Source organism: Lissotriton helveticus, chromosome 1_1, assembly GCF_964261635.1.
Source record: "Lissotriton helveticus chromosome 1_1, aLisHel1.1, whole genome shotgun sequence".
Classification (NCBI taxonomy): Eukaryota; Metazoa; Chordata; class Amphibia; order Caudata; family Salamandridae; genus Lissotriton; species Lissotriton helveticus.
In genome coordinates, this window is record NC_136057.1 from 1887996790 (window position 1) to 1888024276 (window position 27487).

Below are 27487 nucleotides of genomic sequence, written 5' to 3' on the forward strand. Positions count from 1 at the left end.
ACTCATTAAAAATCAAAGAGCATAAAGTCACGGACAGGACACATGGTGGAATTATCTTTGCCTATTAAGTTCCGTATTATGCCTAGATACCTAACATGCCTAGATACCTAACCAAGAAACTTAAGCTATCAGGAGGTAACAGACCAACTAGAAGCGCAAAAGAGTTACTATTGCGACCAGCCTTTTTCCACAAGATAAAGACCTACAACAGAGCATTCTCCGGAGCTGCCCCCAGAATCTGGAACTCCCTCCCTCCAAACATCAGGAAGATTCAAAATACAGTAACATTCAAACGAGAACTGAAGACTCACTTGATGAGTAAATACCCTACATAGAGAATCCGACGGATTACTGTGATGATCATCTACGCTACCAGAGGGTTGACCTATTCATAAAATTGGAAGATCTATATCTGATAACTGACTGTTTTCCATGGTCAAGCCGAGGCTAGACACGTTACTGCTACCTCATATACTTGTGAACTTATAACTCTATCTCACAGACATAATCTATATAACCGCTACCTCACCCTATTTATTTATCCTTATTATCCTTGATATGCAATGGAATGCCTTATAACCCTACCTCACCGAGCTTGGATTGTTACCATGACACAAGCTAAGCCTTGTTCGTCACCTAATGCTAATTGCACAGACAGTAGGAATTATATATCTAATCACGTCCATACAGTATATTGCCTTCTACCTCATAACTATGTTTTTGTTATTACTGCTACTATAATGTCTACCTGTAATTCTTTCCTTGTTAAGCGCTCTGATACCCACGGGTCTTGTCCGCGCTATACAAAACTCTATGAATAAATAAATAAATAAATAAATAAATATCACCTGAAGCATTTCCTTCAGCATTACGATCTAAAGGAATCGTTTTTGAGCACTTCTAGAATATCAATATTTAATGATGATGCCTTTCTTTGAGGGTTTGTGCTTCGGTGTACCTGCTTTCAAATTTAGAACTGTAAACCAGGGCGGAGGCTCTTTCTCAGACACAGAACAACTTGGGATCACATTGAGATGGGGAGAAGGAAAAACAAATGCACAGTACATAGATTTAGTCCGAGTTCATCGCTACATAAACAAGTCTGTAGAGTCATTGTGGGATTTCGTTTAGGAAAGGCCTGAAAAGATGAGCCTTAAGCTCTGTACAGAAGATTGAGGGGGTCAGTGTTCTGAGCCTGGGAGAAAACCAGCTGCTCGCTTGATGTTCGGAGGTTCTAGGAGAAGGGATTGCTGACTTTAAAGACCACCCGTTCCCCAAGAGATGATGCAAAGATTGGCTTTGTTTGGAAGGGTTTTTTTCACGAATGACTTTATACATGAGATAGCACATTCCGAACATCATTCTAGCTGTGATGATTAGCCAGTGGAGGTTTTCGAAGCATGGGTGTAATATGGTTGTACCTACTTGCAGAATGAACCAGACCAGCAGCCAAGTTTAGAACGGCTCTGAATTTGATGATTCATGTTGCAGCAGCTCCTGCAAAGATGGTGTTTCCAAAGTCAATCTTTGAAACAACTGCCAACGTAACTTCAGTTTTTAGATGTTCACAGGGGATTTATTTTCTTCAGAGCATGCAGTTTCTGATGGGTTTAATGTTCGCTTCGAGTCCAGGATGAAACCTAGGAATTTGGCCAATAGTGTTAGTTTAGGTGAAAAACTCTTCAATTTCAAATATTCTAAGGGGCATATTAACGAGATAATGATGCAGCACTGCATGCGATCTTGCTGCGCCGAGCTGCGTCATTAGGAAAGTGCCAGAATTTGTCATATTTACAATAATACGACGCATCCCTGTGCTTTCTTATGCACTGGCGCACAATAGGCTGCCTAGCGCCAATGTGGCACCCTTGCACCATGGTGCATGGGTGCCTGCGTTGCAGGGATGATTGTTTTTGTGCAGGAAGGGACACCTTCCTGCACAAAAATAATAATTGATGGCATTTTCCTCCTATGTATGATGCAAAATGCAGCACAGATAGAAAGAGGGAAAAAACAAAAAGAAATTAAGGTATTTCTCCTTGTTGCGCCAATTTTACGCCTTCCTTGCGGAGGCGTTAGAATCTGAAGCATTCCCAGGTTTACAACATATGGCCTAGCAAATTTATGGAAATTTAGCTCATGAGTAGGTTTTCAAAGAGAGTTGACTAAACACAGGGAAAAATTGACTCTGAGTGTAAAAGCTTGGTTTAATTCCCCCTTGGTGCCTCATTTTTGTACGTATTCTCTGTTGCAGAGTGTTGTCAATTAAGTCACTGTGCCCTGCAATTGCTGCAAAATTGTAGTCCTACTTCTATTTTGTAGCATATCCCGGTTATCGGTTTTGCTTTTAAAATCTAGTTGCCTAATAGAAACGAAGTAGCCAATACTACCCTAGCTGCAAAGTTTTCAGATTGCTCATTTGTGACATTTCAGTGAATTCTGAGTAAGTATAAGTGGCATCCTTCTGTCAAATATGTGACACTAGGATTGACACTTTTTTGGAAGTAAAACCGAGCATTGAAGTCCATGTAAAGAGATATACATAAGAAATGACCCCCTTTTGATAAATAAGAAACTCAAACAAGCATTGGCATACCCAATAGGTCTTGCCTTTTGGACCTTATAAGTGTTTTGGCAGAGATATTGGCTTTGCCAATGTGTTTAAGCTATGTTGTAGAGCAGTGTGGCTGCTGTGCAGCATGTTGAAAAGTTATAATAAAGTGTTATAAGCATTTTTGTTACCTTATATATAACTAAGACGGCATTATGTACAAATGAACAACCCTATTAAAAAAGAATGAACATATATAATGTCTTCTCATTTTTCTGTCCTGGTGCTGAGGTGATGCTGTGCTGATGCTGAGTTATACTAACATGGTGCTGAGGTGGTGATGTGCTTATGCAAAGGTGGTGCTCAGTTGGTGCTCAGTGATGTGGAGGTGGTGTTGAGTGATGCTCCTCAGTTGGTGCAGTACTGGTTCTGCGCTAATGCTGAAGTGGTGCTGCACTGATGGTGTGATGGGGCTGGTGCTGAGTTGGTGCTTTGCAGGTGCACTGATGCGGAGGTGGTTCCTTGCTGATACGGAAGTGGTGCTGTGGTTGTGTTGAGTGATGCTGAGGAGATTCTGCGCTGGTGTTGCGTGATGCTCTGGTGGCGCTGAGTGATTCTGTGCTGGTGCTACGCTGATGCGGAGGTGGTGGTGCTGTGCTGATGCCGTGGTAGTGCTGCACTGGTAGTGAGGTGGTGCTGCACTGGTGCTGAGGTGGGGCTGCGCTCGTCCTCAGGTCATGTTGAGTTAAACTGACGTAGTGCTAAGGCCATGGTGTGCTTGTGTGGAGGTGTGCTGAGTGATACTGAGATGTTGTTCAGTGATGCTGAGGTGGTGCTGAGTGATGCTTTGGTGGTGCTTCAGTAATGCTGTAATGGTGCTCAGGTGGTGCCAAGTGATGATGAGGTGCTGTTCTGCTGTTGCTGAGGAGGTGCTGGTGGTGAGTAATGCTGTGCTGGTGCTGCACTGATGCTGAGGTAGTGCTGGGTTGGTAGTCAGTTGGTGAGGTACTGGTGCTGTGCTAGTGCTGAGGTAGTGCTGCACTGGTGCTGAGGTGGTGCTGCGCTGGGGCTGAACAATGTTGATGGGGTGTGGTAGTACTCAGATGCTGCTGAATGACACTCATGTGGGGCTGTGGTGGTGCTGTGCTACTGCTGTGCTAGTGCTGAGGTAGTGCTGCACTGATGTATTGGTGCTCAGGTGGCGCTAAAGTGGTGCTGTCCTGCTGCTGAGTGATAATGAGGTGGTGCTGCACTGGGGCTGAGTGATGCTGAGGTGGTGCTGCAGTAGTCCTGCTTTAGTGGTGAGGAGTGACACTGACTGGTGCTGTGCTGATGCTGGGATGGTGCTACGATAGTGTTGCACTGATACTGAGGTGGTGCTGTTGTGCTAAAGTGTTGCTGAGGGATGTTGGGGTGGTGCTGAGTCATGCTGAGGTGGTGGTGATGTGCTGGTCTATGTCATTACTTTTCTGAAATTCCGTCTGCTTACAGTGTCTTAAACCCTCTGAATAGGATAAAGTGCAAAACGTTGGCAACCAAAACAATTAAATAAACACACATATAAATCAGCTTAAATACAACAGCACCATGTTTAATTTATAGTAAATCCAATTTTACAGCTTAAAATAACTACGGAGGAGCGGAGCGAAGACAAAGAGCTGCAACAAAAACAAGGCACTTAGACAAAAGGAGAAGTTCCTCGCTTAAAGTCAACAGCACTATAATGTTCCGTGTGGTGCAACTGTAAGAGTATTGAACAACAGCCAATGAAAACAAATACAAATTCGGACTGTTTAGATCTGGTTACATTGATATGCTCATCATGGAGTGTATGCAGAACACTGAGCTGGCTGGAAAGGTTAGTCTGTCTCAGCTCACACATTCTGTTTATGTACCAGAAAGCAGATTTATGAGGAAGGTAATAAACAGCAAGTAACTTAGCCCACTGGCAGGAGCTGGGCAGCAGCTGTGTGTGGAGGAGGGGACAGATATCTGGCACAAACCTATGTCAGCTTCAGATCTCCGAGTAAATCTATTAAATTGGATCTTTCAGGTTTTGGGTATGGCTAATGAACAAAACACTTACCTTCACTGCAGTACTTCATGATATAAAATAGGATGGCCTGGTTTTTGATATTTTCCCCCCAAAGTGGGATTTTTCTTGATCTCATGCGGACTTAGATTAGGCTGGGGTGGCCGTGGCACTGATTATAATTAAAACGTTACCTGCGGGTATGGGGCCTCCTGAAGCCGCCATCATATTTAAGGTTGAACTGAGGTGCATCGCTGTTATAAAGGGAAGAGATTGAATGTGCGCAAACAGCTTTTCAAGACAATGAATCAGTACAGACAGAAAAGGAGTGCAAGGAAACACAGAGAAATAAACAAACAAGCAATGATAAAAGTAACAAGGTCAGTCGCCAGCGGCAAGGACCACCCAGGGAAAGGAGGGACAAATGTGAGCAATTAGCCACAGAAAGGCAAGGAATTTGTTCTGCATTCTGTCCATCAACTGTTGTATTTGCATTTGTCACCCCGAGTGGAACAGGTATGCTCAGACGTGAGTCCCGTGCTCTCCATTCCACTGGAATCAAGCTATCCTGGCTGATGAGGGCTGAAAGCCCGAAACCGGTCCTCAGATGCTTGTTTCCAGTCCAGGGAGGTCCTGGCTTGGCAGATCGGGCTGGACTGTTCCCTGGGGCACAGGGTCAAGACTGACTTGCATATGGCTGGGTTCAAACTGGAATTGCCTGGTCATGGTCATCTTGCTGTGCTGCACTGCACTGCATGACAACATTCCTGCCTTTTCTCCTGCGCTGGCGCTGTTTTGGCTGCCTAGCCCCAATGCAGGTACCTTCGCACCATGGTGTAAGACTGCCTGTGTTGCATGCAGGATGGTTTTTGTGCAGGAAGGGACCGCTTCCTCTATTTTATAGCATACATAAAAAGAGGAAATAAGGAGAAATAAAGATATTCCTCCTCGTTATGCCTCTCCTGGGCAGACATAACTTTTTGGTGCATTCCCAGGTTTACCAGTTCTGGTATATCTGGGAATGCGTCAAAAACTATGGGAGTTGCGTGGGAACATGCAAAAACAACAGTTGATGGACAGAATGCAGAACAATGTCATACATTCCACCCAGTATGAGATCTGGGCCTAGATCCATCGTTTTTTTGCTCACCATGCCATTCCAGTTTGGACCCAGCCATATGCAAATCAGTCTTGACCCTGTGCCCAATGGGAACAGTCCAGCCCGAACTACCAGGCCAGGTCTTCCCTGGACTGGAAATAAGCATCCTAGGACCAATTTTGGGATTTCAGCCCTCATCAGCCAGGATAGCTTGACTCCAGTGGCATGGAGAACAAGGGACGGACCCACGTCTGGGCATACCCATCCCACTTGGGGTGACAAATGCAAAAAGAACAGTTGTGTGAGAACGCCCATGGAACGCCTCCACAGCGCAGAATACGGCACTGTAGTGATGTTGCGTTACTCGAGACTTATGAAGCCACTGAGGGCCATGCAAAGTGGCCTTGCGTGGCTTCATAAATTTCATTTTTGAGTTGCGTCACGCATGTCCTTTAAGGAAAACGGGCTGCATTAAAAAATATATATCTATTAATTTAAAAGCATTCAGAGACATGGTGGTCTGCTAACCTCAGCAGGCCACCATCCCTGTGATGGTTATCTTTCCTAATGAGTAGCAAACTGCGACCTACCTCATTAATATTCATGTGGTAGGCCGATTTGCAACCCACTAAAAATTGCTAATTAAAAGTTCTAGGGCCAGATGTAGGTAAATACTATTTACCGATTCTTAAATACCGAATTTTACCGATTCAGTATTTAAGAATAGGTAAATCATTTGGTAAATGTTACCGAATCGGCCTGTAAGCCCATAGGAATGAATGAGAATTACCGATTTGGTAAATACTGAATCGGGAATAGGGTGTAGACCTACAAGGGTGGCAGGGTGGCACATTGACACCCTGTTGCACCCCTGTATAGTGCATGGGTGCACATGTGGCAGATATGCATGCCCTAAGGGCATGTATGTCTGCCACATGGCACTAAATAAAAAACACAAAATTGCTTTTTAAAAGGTATTCGGAATTTACCACCACCTAATAGTTGGTGGTAAATAACGAATCCTTAAATGTAAAAAGCACTCACTTGAGTGCTCTCTGCATTAAGGATTTGGTAATTTACCGAATCGGTATGTTAAGAATTCGGTAATTTAATTTACTGATTCGGTAAATTACCGAATCTTACAATTTGGCCACCTACATCTGAAAAGCCTAATTCCGGTCGGTAACGGCCGAAATTCGGTAATTTCGTCCGTTACCGACCGGAATTAGGCTTCCTACATCTGGCCCCTAATGTTTCTTCCATTAGGAATTGCGATGGTGTCCATAGCAACCCACCTCTCCTTGTCTTGGGCCCCGTTCACACTGCACTGTCTGGCTACTGGAAACGTACACTAAAATTCTACCAACTGCAGTGCCTCGAGAAGCATCATTGTAAAGCTTGACAGAGCATTACGACTTGTGACGAGTTGTATTTGGCAAGGCTGCTACTAAGTCGAAATTGGTAGTTTCGGCAAGGCACAACTGCTGTGAGAACATCTCTCACAGAAGGTCAGCTCGGTAACCTCAGCAAGCAGTGCACAGGGGTAGAGAGCACTATAGAATGCTACACTGCAATGCAATAGAACTGAGGTATTTGTTTTTCTATTCTTTAGAAAAGGCTGCCATCCTGCGGACAGTAAGAACATAGCACTCGTTTTCGTTTGGTAGATGCACGTGACCCTTTCTTATTCGCTGATTATCCAAACAGAAGGTTGGAGCCCTGAATCAAGGACTGCATCTTCAGAATCAATTCTCCAACTGAAGCTGTCAGAATGCGAATTGTTCCACAGTTGATAATTTAAGGAATGCACAGCAAAGACATATAATTATGTCATTAACTAAAACATGTGCGTCTTAAGGACATGTCAGTTGTCCAACAGAGTGTCCTTTCACACGTGGGAATGACTGAGACACAGGACACTGGTTTGGACGTACATATAAGGAGATAGCTTTTCAATACCAGGAAATATAACAATGCATCCCTTTCAGGGCAATTCCTGGCAAAATAAACTGAAAAAAACTTGGACAGCAGTGGATCGGTGACCAGTAAATGATTCACAACACATAATAATTAGCAATATGCATTTCCCTATACATTGCAGGTGATTAGCAAGATGTATAGTAAACAATTTTACATTTCTGACACGGTCTTCTGTCCATTAGGAGTTAACAGAACGGTATGGATGACAGCTTCGTATCTTCCTGGCGAAATGTTTTTTCTGTGCTAATAACTTATGACACTCCTTTATTTCAGAAGTCAGAACATTCCTGATGTATGTTTGCACACACGAAGGTCAACCTGGTGCAGAAGCAAGGTGTCAACTTCAACACATGCTTTATATTCAGTTACCAAAAGTGACATTATTGTGGTTCCGTTCGCATCGGAGATGCAGTCAGAGACTACTACTGCAGCAGTAGTATCAACGACTGATCAAGAAAATAAGCGCTTGCTCAACCACACACTCGAAACGCCACAAGCCAAAGAATAGAAAAAGGCCCTTAATTTTTCACCCTAAAGTTACAAAACAGGCAAGCAGAGCATATTAACCAGTTAGATGGCACCTGCATGGCTTATAACAAGGGCACTCTTTCCAGGCCTGGAAAAGGCCCTAATTGGGCAGTAACTCCCTACATTGAAAACCAACCCAAAGTAGATCTGTGAGAAAGTGGATAGGTAGTTGGGATGGATGGTAGTCCACCCCATGTTATAATGTAGCTATTATTTTGGTTTAAGTAAAGGTTTCAGAAATGTAAATCAGATCTCAACCCTGGTAGCTAATGCACAGAGTAGACAGTAGATAGAGCATTTAGAAGTATCAACACAGTTAAAAAGCCAGAAACACAACACAATACAAATCCCTCTCCAATTAATTAAAGTAGAGAATCATTTCATGAGACAAAAATCCAATATGAAAACTTGGAGATATGCTTTTTAAAAGTTTTAAAAGAAAATAGTGGCAAAAAGCAATAAGTGCCAACCGTGGTCATCTGGTTGCCTGTAAATGTAAATGTATTGCGACTTATATAGCGCACGTATCACCCGAAGGCATCAAGGCGCTTGCCTTGGGAACCCGTCCTGGTTTTTCCCTGTGAGTTTACCCCTACTGGGTATCCCCAGGGTGAAAGCCAGGCATCCCGCAGCGGGTGGGCCGCCGTAGTGGAGATTAAGCAACTATTGCCCAGAGTTGCAGCGTGGGACCACATGAATAGAATAGGCACCGAGGCGAGAATTATCGAGTCCGTGGACATTTTTGGGCTCAGGACCCTGCCACGTCGGGAATTGAACCCTGGTCCCGGGCCAGACCTGTGCATCAGGGTCTGCCGCTCTAATCAGTGAGCCACACTCCTCCACTTTGCTCAGTACCTAGACATGATTTGAGGCCAACCACAATGTATTGTGGGTCAGATACAGGAACCTGGTTCGGCCTGTGAAAAGATCTTTCTTCTGACTTAGTCTCTGAAATGGATGTCAAAAACCTTCAGTGCTGCTAGGCAGCATGCTGTGGCCAGGAAGGGCTCAATGAGGTTGGACAGCCATTGACCAAGGTCCCCATGAAGCTGTTGACTTTTGGCAGGAAAGCTCTGAGCAGGAGAAATTAAAAATTCATGCCCCAGGAAGATCCCTTGCTGGCCGGATGCTTTTGGCACCTTCGACAGTAAAGATTTCAATGTTTGGACACAGTCACTTTTTTGGAGCTCCAATTCCGCCACCTGAATCTGTGGTCCAGCAGCAACACACCCTCAATAGATTGAATTAGCACGTTTGTCCATTGTCCTCTGGTGGTCTTTGGAGCCAAAGTGCCCCAGGTTTTCAGGATGTTAGGAGAAATACACTTTGATGTAGCCAAGTGTCCCAGGGCCTCAGGAACAGCACTTGGGGGTCAAGACTCACTCTAGCACAAGCCATCAGCAGGGTCCAGGGCAGGCCCAGTTGGAAATGGTCACCTGGGTTCTTCAGACAGAGGCCTTCTTGCTGCTTGTTGTGCCCCTGTAGGTTAACTGGAGATCAGCCAGCCAACTGACCCTTGCAGTCCACTTCTTTCGCTTGGTACACGTGGGACCTGGTCCAGCCTTTTAGGTCCCCTCACAGGTCTCAATAGCATGTGTAGTCCTTCTGTCTTCCACAGGTCCATTAATATAATGAACAGTGTGCTTGAGGGTGTCATATTTATTCCTGGCACTAGCCTCTGGGTGAGGGTGCCTCCTGGTCCCTCCCTAATCAATAGGAAAGTAGTTCCCAGGGGTAATCCTACCCACGTTTGCAGTAGTTCCTGTGTGTCCTATTGTAAACAATCCTACAGTGCCCTTCTCTACCTAGAACTAGAATGGCAGAACCTTACTTCCCCTGTGCATAGCTCCTTTGCCCACTCCAGAAGCATGACGAAGGAAGTAATCAACTCCTCCTCTGTGGTGACTTAAAACCATTCTTGTGGGCAGCTCCTCTGCAAATGGAATTGGTGCCTGTCTGACTAGGTGAACAAAAGAGGGCCTGCCCAGATGTCAGGAAACTTTTGCCTTTGACAGGGTAGGCCTCTTTGTAGTTAATTAAGGTCTTTAGCACAGCCCAGATGCCAGAGGAAGAGAGCACTTCTCCACACGCAAGTTCTTTGTTCACACCTCTACAAGAAGGCTAGTCAGCTCTTGGGTGACAGTTAGAAGCTCAGGCAGATTGGTCTTCTGGCCGGTTTAAGAAGGGAATATGTAACTTTCTAAAAGTACCTTTTCTAAAATATTTGTTACAAATTCGACTTTACAGTAAATAGGGCTTGTAATAAATATTTTAAAATTCCCAAAAATGAAATTTGAAGCTGTTTTTATGCGGTGATAAAATGATTAAATTAAATATTGTGTGCCAATGTTTTCCTATAGAACAGTTATTCCTTCTACAGGTCAAATGGCTTTTGGAGCCTGTAGGGAAGTGCCTTTTTTGTATGATCACCCCCACAATGTTCACCCAATGCTGATAGTTATGACTCTGAAAGTGCACTTGAGCCTGCTATACAGGCCCCAGTGCCAGTGCTCTCTCCATAAATATGATGTATGTGGATTGGCAACCCCAATTGGCGAGGACATTAACCCACTTATAAGTCCCTGGTAAGTGGTACCAGTGGTACCTGGGGCATGTGAGTTAAAGAGGTCACCAGGGCCTGAAACACTGATTGTGCCACCCACAATGACCCAAGTAAACAGATTATAGCAGTCCCACCATTGAAGACTGCATGAACAGTGCAAACTGCTCAAACTCAACTTTGCCATCACCATGAATGGCAGAGTCACAGTGCTATTTTTAATATATGTCAGCCACCCCTAGGGTAGGCATCCTTAGCCCAGGAGGCAGGGTTCATTATATTAAAGGTGTGGACATATAAGGGCAAGCTTATTTCTCCCTATAGTAGTATCTTTCCATTCAGGTCTACTATCAGTGAACAGGAGGCCATTAGATAACATTGGCTAGTACCAGAGAGCCCAGAGAATGCCAGCTCTATTACTGTCCCACTGAAAAGGGCCATGTTTGGGATCAAACAACTTTTCTCATCAAAACTGACCTTTTCCCAAACTCAGATTTAATGTGACATGCACCCAGGTGGCTACCTTAGAGGGTGAAAATAAAAATTGTTGAGCTCTCCCATGTCGGGAACAGCATCCCTTGGCGCACCACTGCTTGAAGCTTGAGTTATCAGTTGTTTTAATCAGATCTGTAAGGTAATTCATAATTTCTTTCAACAGAAGTGGCCATTTTCAACGCCAAAGTTCTGTACATCTATTTTCAGATTTTAAGAACCAATGTGATCTAATCAATATGTGAATATACTTTCCACTGTCATTATTGTTACTGTACAAAATATAGCACCGATTTTCATCCTACACTTAATTTGTAATGTATCTTATCTAGTTTCTTTTTTCTTCCTTAGAAACTATACCCCCTGAAGGGCATCGCCCAAAATGCAATGGGATGATAACTCAAGCTTCCGTTCTTGAGTCTTGTTAACACACTATCGAAGAATCAATAATAATTGGCAGGATTATTTTCAACTCAATGAATAGTAGTTTAACCTGAACATAAATCCCGTTTGGGATAAACAGTGGTGCACCAATGGGACACTGTTTCTGGCATGTGAGAATACTACAGTTTTCATTGATTTACACCCACGATCAGGAAGTGATACCCTTTTGCACACAACGAGATTAATACGTGGAATACTCTTATGATTTATGAAGAAGTGCATTGACATACTTTCTTTTGTACCTTAGAGGTTGCCCACCTGATTGTGCCAGCCTTTTCTGTGCCTGACTGGCAGATTGCGGTTGCTGCCACCATGACATGAATCTGAACCCCAGACGACGAGGTATGAACATTCCCAGGAGTCAGAAATAAAGGCCTGCCTAGGAAGGAGATACACCTCTCTCCGGCAGGATTGCTTGTGAAGTGGAACATCAGAGTGATGAGCTTTAAAGCTTACACCGCCTCTAATATGCAACAAGGCTACCTCCCAAAAGAGGAAACAGCCAACCCCCCCTAACCCCAGACACATTTGCTCCTGGGTAGGTGGGGAAATTAGGTAGTCAGGAGGTGTACACCCCCAGAAGGCTAGCCACACCCCTAGGTTGTACAGCCAAGGAAGGTTTCTGCCATAAAAAAAAAAAAGTAGCAGAATAGAGGGTTCTGGGTAGAAAAGGTTACACCCCCCCAGCTCCCCGGCCAGATGTGGTCATCTCACGGGCAGATTAGCTTCTGGGGCTAGGAGCCTATTGGCACCCACATCCCTAAATGTAGGATTTATGGGGCAACCCTGGCACCAGAACCCCAGATCTGATTCAACTTGCAACCAAGGACAAAGACTAGACCAGAGTCTGCAACTTCATGACCTTCACAAAGCAAAATACTAGTGTCCTGCAGCCCGCAGGAAAAGGATGCACCCAAAACCAAAGAAACACAAGCCATTGGGCCTGCAGAGGGATCGCCCAAAAGTAAATGGTCTAGTGCATTGTGGGACACGTAGTCCTGACCTCCAGCAAGTTTCAGGCAGCTACCGTTTTCCCCTGTACTCCAGGACGTCAAAGTAACCCCAGGCTGAGCTGACCACTGCGAAAGCTTGTTAGCGACCAGTCCAGCTGCCACTATCTTTGTTCAACGCTGTGCCTTGAGGAAACCCCACAACACCTTCAACCTGCTGCCTCAGGGTCCCCATTGTTAAATTTTAGCATCCGTTTCCTCACCAGCACCGTCTAAGTGGTAAAACCAGCAAACATGCAGCTCCCGCATCACCACCAGGGACAGCTGGGAGAACTCTGCACCTGGCCCCTATGAGTTAGGTAAAACTCAACTGATTGCCATGACCTGGTCCAGGGATTCGGATTACCTTTTTCCTTCTAAAATCCATAACTCCAGTTATACTCATCCGATTATATTCTCTTTGGTGTTTACATTTATGTAAAAGTCTGCTTTATTTTTTATAAATTGGTGTCGGATTTCTAATAAGTAATGTCAATTACTTATCGTCCATATTTGTGCTATGAAATGCTAACACATGTTCCTCTAGTAAAGCCTTACTGCTCTGTGCCACACTACCAGGACTGAGCTAGAGATTTATTAGTGTACAACCAAATTACCTATTTGGGGTATTGTGAGAGTATTGCATAGTGAAGCCTAACCAGCCTCACTACATAATACTCCACTTTACTACAGAGCCTTTTCACTATAAGGACACGTTTAACATTAAACCTTTACATGTCTTATGTTTAAATACCATGCACCCTGCCTTATGGGCGGTAAGGCCTACATAGAGTGATTTCTATTCATATTGTAAAGGAATGTTGGGGCTAGTACAAGGGGGTTATTTGGACAGGTCAAATTTGCAGTTTTAAACTGGACAGCCAGGCTACAGTGGTAAGCCTGAAGCCATGTTTGCACTGTCACTGTGGTGGGTGGTGCAATGGGTGCTGCAATCCACTAGTAACATTTAACTTACATGCCCTGGGTATGTTTAGCACCATAAGCTAAGGACTTATAGATAAGTTAAATATGTCAATTAGGAGAAGAGCTACATTTTGGTATGTTCAGAACTCATGCACAGGGGCCTGGTTATCAGAGTCCCAGTGCACAGGGTCAAACAAACAGCAGCATCAGTTAACAAGCATTTGCAATGCATAAGGTCTCGCATTAGGAAAGTTTGAGCTATTGGTATTGTAAATGACACATTTTTTATTTATGTGTTGGTTTTGAAAATAGCAAAAATAATAGCTTTGTCATTTACAATGCCAATAGTTATAACTTGTGACACCTATAGCATTTGTAATGCAATATGTGTTGTATTCACGTGACTTAGATGTATTGATATTACAAATAACAATGGCTTTTAATTTTTTTAATAATTAATACTTAAATAAAAGTTATTGTAATTTATTATGGCAATAGCTTAAACTTTTGTAAATAACTTTTGTGAAGAATATGTTCAGTGTATTTTATTGTGACGAAAATCCAAGAACAGAAGTGAAATACTAACCTCTTTTTGTGACATTTGTAATAAAGCTTGAAACATTGAGAGAACATATTTGACCCAGTTGTTGTTGAATGGTTGCACAGATTGATGCTGTGGTGGCGCTGAGTGATGTTGTGGTGGCGACTAGTGATGCTGTGGCATTCAATGATCCTGTGGTAGCGCATAGTGATGTTGTTGTGCCCCTTAGTGATGCTGTGGTGGTGCTGAGTGATGCTGTGGTGATGCGATAGATAGAGTGAGTGGGATAGATAGATAGAGTGAGTGGGATAGATAGATAGAGTGAGGGCGATAGATAGATAGAGGGAGGGCGATAGATATAGTGAGGGCGATAGAGAGATTGAGTGAGCGAGATAGATCGATAGATAGATAGAGTGAGGGCGATAGATAGCTAGACAGATAGATAGAATGATGGCGATCAGTATCTAGATAAATAGATAGATAGAATGAGGGTGATAGATAGATAGATAGATAGATAGATAGAGTGAGGGCGATAGGTAGATAGAGTGAGGGCGATAGATAGATAGCGTGAGGGCAATAGATAGATAGATAGAGTGAGGGCGATAGATAGAAAGAGAGATAGAGTGAGGGCGACAGATAGATAGATAGAGTGAGGGCGATAGATAGAGTGAGGGCGATAGATAGAGTGAGGGCGATGGATAGATAGATAGATAGATAGATAGAGTGAGGGAGATAGATAGATAGATAGATAGATAGATAGATAGTGAGGGCGAATAGATAGAGTGAGGGCGATAGATAGATAGATAGAGTTAGGGCGATAGATAGAGTGAGGGCGATAGATAGAGTGAAGGCGATAGATAGATACATAGATAGATAGATAGATAGATAGATAGATAGATAGATAGATAGATAGATAGATAGATAGAGTGAGGGCAATAGATAGTGAGGGCAATAGATAGATAGATAGAGTGAGGGTGATAGATAGTGAGGGCAATAGATAGATAGATAGAGTGAGGGCGATAGATAGAGAGAGAGATAGAGTGAGGGCGACAGATAGATAGATAGAGTGAGGGCGATAGATAGAGTGAGGGCGATAGATAGAGTGAGGGCGATGGATAGATAGATAGATAGATAGATAGATAGATAGATAGATAGATAGATAGATAGATAGAGTGAGGGAGATAGATAGATAGATAGATAGATAGATAGATAGATAGATAGATAGATAGATAGTGAGGGCGAATAGATAGAGTGAGGGCGATAGATAGATAGATAGAGTTAGGGCGATAGATAGAGTGAGGGCGATAGATAGAGTGAAGGCGATAGATAGATACATAGATAGATAGATAGATAGATAGATAGATAGATAGAGTGAGGGCAATAGATAGTGAGGGCAATAGATAGATAGATAGAGTGAGGGTGATAGATAGATAGTGAGGGCAATAGATAGATAGATAGAGTGAGGGTGATAGATAGATAGTGAGGGCAATAGATAGATAGATAGAGTGAGGGCGATAGCAAGATAGAGTGAGGGCGATAGATAGATAGATAGAGTGAGGGCGATAGAGTGAGGGCAATAGATAGATAGTGTGAGGGCGATAGATAGAGTGAGGGCAATAGATAGAGTGAGGGCGATAGATAGAGTGAGGGCGATAGGTTGAGTGAGGGCGATAGGTTGGGTGAGGACGATAGAGTGAGGGCGATAAATAGATAGATAGATAGATAGATGGAGGGAGGGAGGGAGATAGATAGATAGTGAGGGCAATAGATAGATAGATAGATAGAGTGAGGGCGATAGATAGAGTGAGGGCGATAGATAGATTGATAGATAGAGTGAGGGCGATAGATAGAGTGAGGGCGATAGATAGATAGATAGAGTGAGGGCGATAGATAGAGTGAGGGCGATAGATAGAGTGAAGGCGATAGATAGATAGATAGATAGATAGATAGATAGATAGATAGATAGATAGAGTGAGGGCGATTAGATAGATAGAGTGAGGGCGATAGATAGATAGATAGAGTTAGGGCGATAGATAGAGTGAGGGCGATAGATAGATAGAGTGAGGCCAATAGGTAGATAGAGTGAGGGCGATAGAGAGATAGCGTGAGGGCAATAGATAGATAGATAGAGTGAGGGAGATAGCGTGAGGGCAATAGATAGATAGATAGAGTGAGGGAGATAGAGTAAGGGCGACAGATAGATAGATAGAGTGAGGGCGATAGATAGAGTGAGGGCGATAGAGTGAGGGCGATAGATAGATAGATAGATAGATAGATAGATAGATAGATAGATAGATAGATAGAGTGAGGGTGATAGATAGATAGTGAGGGCAATAGATAGATAAAGTGAGGGCGATAGCAAGATAGAGTGAGGGCGATAGATAGATAGAGTGAGGGCGATAGATAGAGTGAGGGCAAAAGATAGATAGATTGATAGATAGAGTGAGGCCGATAGATAGATAGATAGAGTGAGGGCGATAGATAGATAGATAGAGTGAAGGCGATAGATAGAGTGAGGGCGATAGATAGAGTGAGGGCGATAGATAGAGTGAAGGTGTTAGATAGATCGATAGATAGATAGATAGAGTGAGGGCGATTAGATAGATAGAGTGAGGGCGATAGATAGATAGTGAGGGCAATAGATAGATAGAGTGAGGGCAATAGCAAGATAGAGTGAGGGCGATAGATAAATAGAGTGAGGGCGATAGATAGAGTGAGGCCGATAGATAGATAGATTGATAGATTGATAGATAGATAGATAGATAGATGTGTGTGTGGTTGTGTGTGGTTGTGTGTGTGGTTGTGGTTGTGTGCGCGTGGTTGTGTGTGTGTGGTTGTGTGTGTTATGCTTTGTTTTGTTGTGCTATGTTTTGTTATGCTATGTTTTGTTGTGTTTGGTATGCTATGCTATGTTTTGCTAGGCTATGATATGTTTTGTTTTGTTATGCTATGTTTTGTTGTGTTTTGTTAAGCTATGCTATGTTTTGTTGTGTTTTGCTATGTTTTGTTATGCTATGTGTTGTGTTTTGTTATGCTATGCTATGTTTTCTTATGTTATGCTATGTTTTGTTATGCTATGCAATGTTTTGTTTTGCTATTCTATGCTTTGTTTTGTTATGCTATGCTATGTTTTTTTGCTATCCTATGCTTTGTTTTGTTATGCTATGCAATGCTTTGTTGTGTTTTGTTAAGCTATGCTATGTTTTGTTGTGTTTTGCTATGTTTTGTTATGCTATGTGTTGTTGTGTTTTGTTTTGCTATGCTATGTTTTGTTATGCTATGTGTTGTTGTGTTTTGTTTTGCTATGCTATGTTTTGTTATGCTATGTTTTGTTATGCTATGCAATATTTTGTTATGCTTTGTTTTATTATGCTATGCTATGTTTTGCTATCCTATGCTTTGTTTTGTTATGCTATGCTATGTTTTGTTGTGTTTGTTATGCTATGCTATGCTTTGTTATGCTATGCTATGTTATGTTGTGTTTTGCTATGCTATACTTTGTTTTGCTATGCTATGTTTTGTTATGCTATGCTTTGTTATGCTATGCTATGTTTAGCTATGCTATGCTATGCTATGTTTTGTTATGCTATGCTATAGGTTGTGTTTTATTATGCTATGCTTTGTTTTGCTATGCTATGTTTTGTTATGCTATGCTATGTTTTGTTGTGTTTGATATGCTATGTTTTGCTATGCTATTATATGTTTTGTTTTGCTGTGCTATGTTTTGTTGTGTTTTGTTAAGCTATGCTATGTTTTGTTGTGTTTTGCTATGTTTTGTTATGCTATGTGTTGTTGTGTTTTGTTATGCTATGTTTTGCTATCCTATGCTTTGTTTTGTTATGCTATGCTCTGTTTAGTTTTGCTATCCTATGTTTTGTTTTGTTATGCTATGCTGTTTTGTTGTTTTGTTATGCTATGCTATGTTTTGTTGTGTTTTGATATGCTATGCTGTTATGCTATTTTTTATGCTATGCTATGTTTTGTTGTGTTTTATTATGCTATGCTTTGTTTTGCTATGCTATGTTTTGTTATGTTATGCTTTGTTAGGCTGCGCTTTGTTATGCTATGCTTTGTTATGCTATGCTTTGTTATGCTATGTTTTGTTATGCTATGCCAAGCGTTGTTTTGTTAGGCTATGCTATGCTGTGTTTTGTTATGCTATGCTATGTTGTATTTTGTTATGCTATGCTATGTTTTGTTGTGTTTTGTTATGCTATGCTAGGTTTTGCTATGCTTTGCAATGCTGTGTTTTGTTATGTATGCTATGTTTTGTTGTGTTTAGTTATGCTATGCTATGCTATATTTTGTTGTGTTTTGCTATGTTTTGTTATGCTATGTTTTGTTATGCTATGCTTTGTTTTATGTTATGTTATGCTATGTTTTGTTATGTTATGCTGTTTTGTTCTGCTGTTTTGTTGTGTTATGTTATGCTATGCTATGTTTTACTATGCTATGTTTTGTTTTGCTATTCTTTGTTATGTTATGCTATGGTTTGTTTTGTTATGCTATTCTATGTTTTGCTGTGTTTTGCTATGTTTTGTTATGCTATGCTTTGTTTTATGTTATGTTATGTTATGTTTTGTTCTGCTATGTTTTGTTTTGTTGTATTTTGTTATGCTATGCTATGTTTTGTTGTGTTTTGTTATGCTATGCTAGGTTTTGCTATGCTTTGCAATGCTGTGTTTTGTTATGTATGCTATGTTTTGTTGTGTTTAGTTATGCTATGCTATGCTATATTTTGTTGTGTTTTGCTATGTTTTGTTATGCTATGTTTTGTTATGCTATGCTTTGTTTTATGTTATGTTATGCTATGTTTTGTTATGTTATGCTGTTTTGTTCTGCTGTTTTGTTGTGTTATGTTATGCTATGCTATGTTTTACTATGCTATGTTTTGTTTTGCTATTCTTTGTTATGTTATGCTATGGTTTGTTTTGTTAAGCTATGCTATGTTTTGTTGTGTTTTGCTATGTTTTGTTATGCTATGTGTTGTTGTGTTTTGTTATGCTATGTTTTGCTATCCTATGCTTTGTTTTGTTATGCTATGCTCTGTTTAGTTTTGCTATCCTATGTTTTGTTTTGTTATGCTATGCTGTTTTGTTGTTTTGTTATGCTATGCTATGTTTTGTTGTGTTTTGATATGCTATGCTGTTATGCTATTTTTTATGCTATGCTATGTTTTGTTGTGTTTTATTATGCTATGCTTTGTTTTGCTATGCTATGTTTTGTTATGTTATGCTTTGTTAGGCTGCGCTTTGTTATGCTATGCTTTGTTATGCTATGCTTTGTTATGCTATGTTTTGTTATGCTATGCCAAGCGTTGTTTTGTTAGGCTATGCTATGCTGTGTTTTGTTATGCTATGCTATGTTGTATTTTGTTATGCTATGCTATGTTTTGTTGTGTTTTGTTATGCTATGCTAGGTTTTGCTATGCTTTGCAATGCGATGTTTTGTTATGTATGCTATGTTTTGTTGTGTGTTGTTATGCTATGCTATGCTATGTTTTGTTGTGTTTTGCTGTTTTGTTATGCTATGCTTTGTTTTAAGTTATGTTATGCTATGTTTTGTTCTGCTTTGTGTTGTGTTTTGTTATGCTATGTTTTGTTATGTTATGCTATGTTTTGTTATGCTATGCTATGTTTTGTTTTGCTATCCTATGTTTTGTTTTGTTATGTTATGCTATGTTTTGTTGTGTTTTGTTAAGCTATGCTATGTTTTGTTGTGTTTTGCTGTTTTGTTATGCTATGTGTTGTGTTTTGTTATGCTATGCTATGTTTTGTTATGCTATGCAATGTTTTGTTTTGCTATTCTATGCTTTGTTTTGTTATGCTATGCTATGATTTTTGCTATCCTATGCTTTGTTTTGTTATGCTATGCAATGCTTTGTTATGTTTTGTTAAGCTATGCTATGTTTTGTTGTGTTTTACTATGTTTTGTTATGCTATGTGTTGTTGTGTTTTGTTTTGCTATGCTATGTTTTGTTATGTTATGCTATGTTTTGTTATGCTATGCAATGTTTTGTTATGCTTTGTTTTATTATGCTATGCTATGTTTTGCTATCCTATGCTTTGTTTTGTTATGCTATGCTATGTTTTGTTGTGTTTGTTATGCTATGCTATGCTTTGTTATGCTATGCTATGTTATGTTGTGTTTTGCTATGCTTTGTTTTGCTATGCTATGTTTTGTTATGGTATGTTTTGTTATGCTATGCTATGCTTTGTTATGCTATGCTATGGTTTGCTATGCTATGCTTTGTTATGCTATGCTATGTTTTGTTATGCTATGCTATATGTTGTGTTTTATTATGCTATGCTTTGTTTTGCTATGCTATGTTTTGTTATGCTATGCTATGTTTTGTTGTGTTTGATATGCTATGTTTTGCTATGCTATTATGTTTTGTTTTGCTGTGCTATGTTTTGTTGTGTTTTGTTAAGCTATGCTATGTTTTGTTGTGTTTTGCTATGTTTTGTTATGCTATGTGTTGTGTTTTGTTATGCTATGTTTTGTCATGTTATGCAATGTTTTGTTATGCTATGTTTTGTTTTGCTATGCTCTGTTTAGTTTTGCTATCCTATGCTTTGTTTTGTTATGCTATGCTATGTTTTGTTATGCTATGCTATGTTTTGTTGTGTTTTGATATGCTATGCTTTGTTATGCTGTTTTTTTATGCTATGCTATGTTTTGTTGTTCTTTATTATGCTATGCTTTGTTTTGCTATGCTATGTTTTGTTATGCTATGCTTTGTTATGCTATGCTTTGTTATGCTATGCGTTGTTATGCTATGCCAAGCGTTGTTTTGTTAGGCTATGCTATGTTGTGTTTTGTTATGCTATGCTATGTTGTATTTTGTTATGCTATGCTATGTTTTGTTGTGTTTTGTTATGCTATGCTAGGTTTTGCTATGCTTTGCAGTGCGATGTTTTGTTATGTATGCTATGTTTTGTTGTGTGTTGTTATGCTATGCTATGCTATGTTTTGTTGTGTTTTGCTGTTTTGTTATGCTATGCTTTGTTTTAAGTTATGTTATGCTATGTTTTGTTCTGCTATGTGTTGTTGTGTTTTGTTATGCTGTTTTGTCATGTTATGCAATGTTTTGTTATGCTATGCTATGTTTTGCTATCCTATGCTTTGTTTTATGTTATGCTATGCTATGTTTAGTTTTGCTATCCTATGCTTTGTTTTGTTATGCTATGCTTTGTTGTGTTTTGCTATGATTTGTTATGCTATGCTATGTTTTGTTGTGTTTTATTATGCTATGCTTTGCTTTGCTATGTTTTGTTATGCTATGCTTTGTTATACTATGTTTTTTATGCTAAGCTTTGTTTTGTTATGCTATGCTATGTTGTGTTTTGTTATGCTATGCTGTTTTGTTGTGTTTTCTTATGCTATGCTATGTTTTGCTATGCTTTGCAATGCTGTGTTTTGTTATGTATGCTATGTTTTGTTGTGTTTAGTTATGCTATGCTATGCTATATTTTGTTGTGTTTTGCTATGTTTTGTTATGCTATGTTTTGTTATGCTATGCTTTGTTTTATGTTATGTTATGCTATGTTTTGTTATGTTATGCTGTTTTGTTCTGCTGTTTTGTTGTGTTATGTTATGCTATGCTATGTTTTACTATGCTATGTTTTGTTTTGCTATTCTTTGTTATGTTATGCTATGGTTTGTTTTGTTATGCTATTCTATGTTTTGCTGTGTTTTGCTATGTTTTGTTATGCTATGCTTTGTTTTATGTTATGTTATGTTATGTTTTGTTCTGCTATGTTTTGTTTTGTTGTGTTATGTTATGCTATGCTTTGTTGTTTTACTATGCTATGTTTTGCTATTCTTTGTTATGTTATGCTTTGTTTTGTTATGCTATTCTATGTTTTGCTGTGTTTTGCTATGTTTTGTTATGCTATGTTTTGTTATGCTATGCTTTGTTTTATGTTATGTTCTGCTATGTTTTGTTCTGCTATGTTTTGTTGTGTTATGTTATGCTATGCTATGTTTTGTTGTTTTACTATGATATGTTTTGTTTTGCTATGCTTTGTTATGTTATGCTATGCTGGTGAGGGTATGTGAGGGTGTGTGTGTGAGTGTGTGTGAGGGTAAGTGAGGGTGAGTGAGGGTGAGGGGGGTGAGGGTGTGTGAGGGTGAGGGTTTTTGAGGGTGTGAGGGTGAGAGGGTGAGGGGGTGTGAGGGTGAGGGGGTGAGAGTGAGTGAGGGTGTGTGAGGGGGTGAGGGGGTGTGAGGGTGAGGGGGGTGAGGGTGTGTGAGAGTGAGGGGGTGTGAGGGTGAGGGTGTGTGAGGGTGAGTGAGGGTGAGGGGGTGTGAGGGTGAGTGAGGGTGTGTGAGGGTGAGTGAGGGTGTGTGAGGGTATGTGAGGGATGTGAGGGTGAGTGTGTGAGGGTGAGGGGGTGTGAGGGTGAGGGGGTGTGAGGGTGAGGGGGTGTGAGGGTGAGGGGGTGTGAGGGTGAGAGGGTGAGGGGGTGTGAGGGTGAGGGTGTGTGAGGGTGGTTGAGGGGTAGTGAGGGTGAGGGGTGTGAGGGTGAGGGGTGTGAGGGTGAGGGTGTGAGGGTGAGGGGGGTGAGGGTGAGGCGGTGTGAGGGTGAGAGGGTGAGTGATGGTGAGGGTGTGTGAAGGTGAGGGGGTGTGAGGTTGAGAGGGTGTGTGAGGGTGAGAGGGTGAGTGAGGGTGAGGGTGTGTGAGGGTGAGGAGGTGTGTGAGGGGTCAGGAGGTGTGAGGGGTGAGGGCGAGTGAGGGGGGTGAGGGCGTGAGGGTGAGTGAGGGTGAGTGTCTCCAATGAATGTCGCTGCTTCGCCTTCTTTGAAAATGTTCAGTGCTGCAAATAGAGCATGCCGCCCTAATTATCACAGCATGAGGCCCCAAAGTGATAATTATCACAGCATGCAGAGAGGCGCCCCATGCTGCTGGAGCACTCAACTGCACATTAATTATAGTTGAGTGCTCCAGCAGCCTGGGGCGCCTGTTGACATGCTGTGATAAGTGGGGTCTCATGCTGTGATAATTGTTACTTGCGGAGCACAAGCTGTTCCACTGTGAAGCGAGTTCACAGACCTGAATCGGCTCCTGCCCATACTACAATCGGCTCGTGCACAGGTCTGTCTCCATGTCTGTCTCCCTTGGAGGCAAACACGGTGACTGTAAGTCTCGTTGGCGGCAGCGCTTCGCGCTGCAACGCCAGCGAGACCTAAAAAGAATGAGGATGATTATGCAACAAGAGGCATTTTTCCAAAGGAACCATTACACAGTGTTGAAAGAAAGAACTTTATAATTCCACAAGGATGTTGCACCTTATATCAAGGACCCATTGCAAAAATCTTTAATGAACAAATTCTATCAGTGAAACACCATTGAAAGACTCTTCAACTTATACAAATATGGTTTTCATGAAGAGTTCTTGCATAAAGTGTATTAAATATTTGTGTATAAATGATGTAAATATTGTACCATTGGATTTTTTGACACGTGTTTTACAAGTTTAAAGGTGAGGGGGAATTGAACACGTAAAACAGGGAAAATGATGATGTTATCTCATTATTGCTGTTACTATTTAGTACATTAAAGTACTTATCAACCAAAGTAGAAGCAATGCCATGTGCCTTGATCCGTTCAAATAAATTAGACTACTGTAAGAATCTCAGTGTGACTAAGTTTGGTATTTACTTATAAATTGGAGAATAGATGTAGATTATGTCGCTCGGAAATTACATCTATGCTAAATTCAGACACTATTGTGTAGGGCATTTCCTTGTTCTGCTCCCTTAACAAAGGATTTCGCTCGAGTCCATGCATCTCTTTCAAAATCTTGGGATTTCTTAGCGATGACATGTTGTAAGTCGACGTTGCAGTGCCAGTCACTAGCTGGCAGCTCTTTTAGGAAATCCTGGTTATTCATTTTCCACACTGACACTTTGACCTATTTGCTGCTCCTCATTACTGATAATAAATTACTAAAAAAGCTTCTCTGGTGCCATCTTGGGATTTACCCCAGTTTATATGGACCCTTCATCCGCCTCCCTTTAAGTCTCTAGAAGAGGTCGATCTGAATGCTGTTTTGATAAAGATAGTGGTTGTAGTCCCTGTTACCTGAGGCCGTAGGTGAATTTTACAGCAGCCAAACCTTAAAAAGTTTCTAGGCAAGGTTATCCTTTTTTAGGTTTCAGCTCTAGACAGCGCATGCTCTGTCTCGAAGAGACCTGTTCTATATACTTGTGTAGGCTTCCCACTTGCTGGCTCCATCGTGACTCTCCTATTCTTTCTCCCCATTTGTCCATGGCATATCTGCTTCATGCATCTTCCTGTCTTTATCCCTCCCCGAGAGCAGGGACCAATGAATCATGTCCATTGTGTTTTCACTGGTTCCTACCTTTATTATTCCTACCATAATTTACCTCTCCTCCATCCCCCTCCCACCTCCGGTCGTTGTTTCACCCCCTCCCCTCTGCCTTCATAATTTACCTCTCCTCCATCCCCCGCCCACCTCCTGTTGTTGTTTTACCCCCTCCCCTCTGCCTTCATAATTTACCTCTCCTCCATCCCCCTCCCACCTCCTGTAGTTGTTTTACCCCCTCCCCTCTGCCTTCATAATTTACCTCTCCTCCATCCCCCTCCCACCTCCGGTCGTTGTTTCACCCCCTCCCCTCTGCCTTCATAATTTACCTCTCCTCCATCCCCTCCCACCTCCTGTTGTTGTTTCACCCCCTCCCCTCTGCCTTCATAATTTACCTCTCCTCCATCCCCTCCCACCTCCTGTTGTTGTTTCACCCCTCCCCTCTGCCCTCATAATTTACGTCTCCTCCATCCCCCTCCCACCTCCGGTCGTTGTTTCACCCCCTCCCCTCTGCCCTCATAATTTACGTCTCCTCCATCCCCCTCCCACCTCCTGTTGTTGTGTCACCCCCTCCCCTCTGCCTTCATAATTTACCTCTCCTCCATCCCCCTCCCACCTCCCGTTTTTGTTTTACACCTCCCCTCTGCCCTCATAATTTACCTCTCCTCCATCCCCCTCCCACCTCCTGTTGTTGTTTCACCCCCTCCCCTCTGCCTTCACAATTTACCTCTCCTCCATCCCCCTCCCACCTCCTGTTGTTGTTTTACCCCTCCCCTCTGCCCTCATAATTTACCTCTCCTTCATCCCCCTCCCACCTCCGGTCGTTGTTTCACCCCTCCCCTCTGCCTTCATAATTTACCTCTCCTCCATCCCCCTCCCACCTCCTGTTGTTGTTTCACCCCCTCCCCTCTGCCTTCATAATTTACCTCTCCTCCATCCCCTCCCACCTCCTGTTGTTTCACCCCCTCCCCTCTGCCTTCATAATTTACCTCTCCTCCATCCCCTCCCACCTCCTGTTGTTGTTTCACCCCCTCCCCTCTGCCTTCATAATTTACCTCTCCTCCATCCCCTCCCACCTCCTGTTGTTTCACCCCCTCCCCTCTGCCTTCATAATTTACCTCTCCTCCATCCCCCTCCCACCTCCTGTTGTTTCACCTCCTCCCCTCTGCCTTCATAATTTACCTCTCCTCCATCCCCCGCCCACCTCCTGTTGTTGTTTTACCCCCTCCCCTCTGCCTTCATAATTTACCTCTCCTCCATCCCCTCCCACCTCCTGTTGTTTCACCCCCTCCCCTCTGCCTTCATAATTTACCTCTCCTCCATCCCCCTCCCACCTCCTGTTGTTTCACCTCCTCCCCTCTGCCTTCATAATTTACCTCTCCTCCATCCCCTCCCACCTCCTGTTGTTGTTTCACCCCCTCCCCTCTGCCTTCATAATTTACCTCTCCTCCATCCCCTCCCACCTCCTGTTGTTTCACCCCCTCCCCTCTGCCTTCATAATTTACCTCTCCTCCATCCCCTCCCACCTCCTGTTGTTTCACCTCCTCCCCTCTGCCTTCATAATTTACCTCTCCTCCATCCCCCTCCCACCTCCTGTTGTTTCACCCCCTCCCCTCTGCCTTCATAATTTACCTCTCCTCCATCCCCTCCCACCTCCTGTTGTTTCACCTCCTCCCCTCTGCCTTCATAATTTACCTCTCCTCCATCCCCCGCCCACCTCCTGTTGTTGTTTTACCCCCTCCCCTCTGCCTTCATAATTTACCTCTCCTCCATCCCCTCCCACCTCCTGTTGTTGTTTTACCCCCTCCCCTCTGCCTTCATAATTTACCTCTCCTCCATCCCCCTCCCACCTCCTGTTGTTTCACCCCCTCCCCTCTGCCTTCATAATTTACCTCTCCTCCATCCCCTCCCACCTCCTGTTGTTGTTTCACCCCCTCCCCTCTGCCTTCATAATTTACCTCTCCTCCATCCCCTCCCACCTCCTGTTGTTTCACCCCCTCCCCTCTGCCTTCATAATTTACCTCTCCTCCATCCCCTCCCACCTCCTGTTGTTGTTTCACCCCCTCCCCTCTGCCTTCATAATTTATCTCTCCTCCATCCCCCTCCCACCTCCTGTTGTTGTTTCACCCCCTCCCCTCTGCCTTCATAATTTACCTCTCCTCCATCCCCTCCCACCTCCTGTTGTTTCACCCCCTCCCCTCTGCCTTCATAATTTACCTCTCCTCCATCCCCCGCCCACCTCCTGTTGTTTCACCCCCTCCCCTCTGCCTTCATAATTTACCTCTCCTCCATCCCCTCCCACCTCCTGTTGTTGTTTCACCCCTCCCCTCTGCCTTCATAATTTACCTCTCCTCCATCCCCTCCCACCTCCTGTTGTTTCACCCCCTCCCCTCTGCCTTCATAATTTACCTCTCCTCCATCCCCTCCCACCTCCTGTTGTTTCACCCCCTCCCCTCTGCCTTCATAATTTACCTCTCCTCCATCCCCTCCCACCTCCTGTTGTTTCACCCCCTCCCCTCCCCTCATAATTTACCTCTCCTCCATCCCCTCCCACCTCCTGTTGTTTCACCCCCTCCCCTCTGCCTTCATAATTTACCTCTCCTCCATCCCCCTCCCACCTCCTGTTGTTTGCTCCAGGCAGCTTCCTTATCTCTCCCACACAAAGACGTTGCTTTGCATATGCAGCCGTGCACATGGTTTTACATTTTGGACAGCAAGCGGTGCTTATTTTTTTTTTAACAGGATACTCAAAGCAGAGCCGAGGGCAGCTGTGTTGAGATGTTGCCGATAAACTATTTCTGATGGAGGATCAGGGAGAGGCAGGCGGTTTGCCCAAGAAATGAGGCCACGATGTACAATGCTGTAACGATTTATGACCCTAAACGAGAAACAAGCAAACCTCCGCTTTCTTAGTCAAACAATCTGTGACAATTGCGAGACAAAGCAGCTTATATGTATTTATTCATGGGGACATTTTTGATTTATGAAAAAACATTCCCCTACTTTTTCGAAAA

At 42.6% G+C, this 27487-nt stretch overlaps 1 protein-coding gene across 1 annotated transcript in view; it reads right to left on the reverse strand.

Moving 5' to 3' along the window:
* Positions 1-27487, reverse strand: part of LOC144754529 (uncharacterized) — a 148428-nt gene that overhangs the window by 108631 nt on the left and 12310 nt on the right. The gene's annotated exons all lie outside the window — the stretch shown is intronic.